Below are 2,839 nucleotides of genomic sequence, written 5' to 3'. Positions count from 1 at the left end.
ATAATGCTCAGATAGATTGCGCGAATAAGAAAGTCAAATTGCGAACTGCGGAAAATGCAACGGTAATATTCAAAGACGAAAAATAGCGGAAGAAATTTCTCACTATAATGCAGACTAAATGATTGCTTCGACAAGGATGTGAGGCGTACATAGCTTACGTGTTAGATACTGAAAAAGGAAGTCCTAGAATAAAAGACATTCCAGTGGTATGCGAGTTTCCAGACGTCTTTCCAGACAAGCTTCCAGGGTTACCTCCAGATCGAGAAATCGAGTTCACGATTAATCTAGCACCAGGCACGAAACCAGTTTCGAAAGCTCCATATCGAATGGCTCCAGTCGAAATGAAGGAATTGTCAACGCAACTGCAAGATCTTATAGACTGAGGCATCATACGACCTAGTGTATCCCCATAGGGTGCACCGGTGTTATTTGTAAAGAAGAAGAACGGCAGCATGCAATTGTGCATCGACTATCGGGAATTGAATAAACTCACTATTAAGAACAAGTATCCTTTACCGAGAATCGACGATTTGTTCGATCAGCTAAAGGGAGCAGCATGGTTTTCAAAGATAGATTTGCGATCAGGCTATCATCAATTGAAGATTAAAGTTGAAGATATTCCCAAGACTGCGTTTCGCACGAGATATGGACATTACGAGTTTTTGGTAATGACATTCGATTTGACAAATGCGCCAGCAGCATTCATGGATCTAATGAACAGAGTATTCAAGAGATACTTGGACAAATTCATGATTGTATTCATTGATGACATCTTGATTTACTCAAGGACAGAAGAAGAGCATGCGGAACACTTGAGGATAGCTTTGGAAATTCTAAGAAAAGAACAACTATACGTGAAATTTTCGAAATGTGAATTCTGGTTAAGAGAAGTACAATTTCTATGGCATATCATCAGTAGAAAAGGCATCCAAGTTGATCCAGCAAAAATTGAAGCTGTGTTAAACTGGGAAAGACCAAAGACGCCGACAGAAGTTTGAAGTTTCTTGGGATTGGCAGGATACTATCGAAGTTTTGTCAAAGATTTTACGAAGATAGCAACGCCGCTGACCAAGTTAACTCGAAAAAGTGAAAAGTTTGAATGGAATGATAAATGTGAAGAAAGTTTGCAAGAGCTGAAGAATCGGTTAGTAACTGTACTGGTACTTGTATTACCAGACGAATATGGAAATTTTATCATTTACAGCGACGCTTCGTATCGCGGGCTAGGATGTGTATTGATGCAACACGGTAACGTTATCGCATATGCTTCGAGACAACTTAAACCTCATGAACAGAAATATCCTACTCATGATCTGGAATTGGCAGCGATCGTATTTGCGTTGAAGCTTTGGAGACATTATCTTTACGGTGAAAAATGTGAAATCTACACAGATCATAAAAGTCTGAAGTATATCTTTACGCAAAAGGAACTGAACATGCGACAACGTCGATGGCTAGAATTGATAAAGGATTATGATGTCACGATCAGTTATCATCCAGGGAAAGTAAATGTTGTAGCAGATGCGCTGAGCAGAAAAGAAAGATTGAATCGGGTAACTTCATGTGAAGAATTAACCAAGGAATTCGACAAATTGGAAATCGAGATTCGTATTCCCAATGAATCTGCAGAAGCTATCTACACTATGATTTTCCAACCAGAGTTACTCGAGAAGATTCGCCGCTGTCAGGAAGAAGTGATGAGTCAAGATGACGGCCTGATGGGAGAAGAGATCACAACTCAGAGAGATAATGAAGGAATTTTACGTTTTGCGTCGAGAATCTGGATCCCTAATGTGGCAGAATTAAAAGAAGAACTAATGCGAGATGCGCACAGTTCAAAGTATTCCATTCATCCAGGAAGCACAAAAATGTATCGCGATCTGAAGGAAAACTTCTGGTGGCCGAACATGAAAAAGGAAATAACGGAATGGGTGAGTAAATGCTACACATGCCAACGAGTTAAAGCGGAACATCAACGTCCGAGCGGATTATTACAATCGTTAGAAATTCCAGAATGGAAATGGGAACATCTAGCGAAGGATTTTGTAGTAGGACTACCGAGGACTAGGGCAAATCATGATGCGATATGGGTAATCATTGACAGACTCACAAAGGTAGCACATTTTCTACCAATTAACGAAATATTTTCACTTGACAAGCTAGTGCACATATATCTGTTATGGATTAAAAACTAATATATATAATTGCTGTATTTAATACTAAGGAACGTGAGCTTTGAGGCTCGATTTGACTGCTCTTGTGTTTCGTGACTCAATCTGCCTTAATAAGATGCCTACGTACCTTGCTGATTGCCAAGGATCAAGTCAAAAAATGTAGTTCTGATTTATGGGGTGAGGCCCCTTATATAGATGTTGGGAGTCCTTGAATTGGACTTGGTGTAGGAGACTTGGTGGACAAGCCTCTGAATTAGGATAGACTTAGGAGTCCTAGGAAGTAGGAAGCTGATTCCTTATCCTTTTAGGTCCCCTTGAGGCTAATCTATAAGGATTTATATCCTTATCGGGACTCTTCTCAATAGCTGATTTTTCCCTTATTAATTAATTACGAAATTAATTAATAATCAGGGCTTTTGGGCCTTTTTTATTCCACCAGGCCTGATCTGGTCCATCAGGCTTAACCTTTCTGGTCTGAATATTATACATCTTATTATTGGGCCTAGCAGCCCATTAATTATAAAATCAGGACTTATTTATCCCTATCATTTGCCCCCCAACTTTTGGGAAACATTGATTAGGTTTCGCGGAAGTTAAATCTATTCGTTCCCTCATAGGGTTTCGTTTTGCGTAAAGTGTGGAGCGACCTACACATTTACAATGAA

This window comes from Apium graveolens, chromosome 1 (genome assembly GCF_009905375.1).
Source record: "Apium graveolens cultivar Ventura chromosome 1, ASM990537v1, whole genome shotgun sequence".
Taxonomy (NCBI): domain Eukaryota; kingdom Viridiplantae; phylum Streptophyta; class Magnoliopsida; order Apiales; family Apiaceae; genus Apium; species Apium graveolens.
This window is presented reverse-complemented; position numbering follows the sequence as displayed.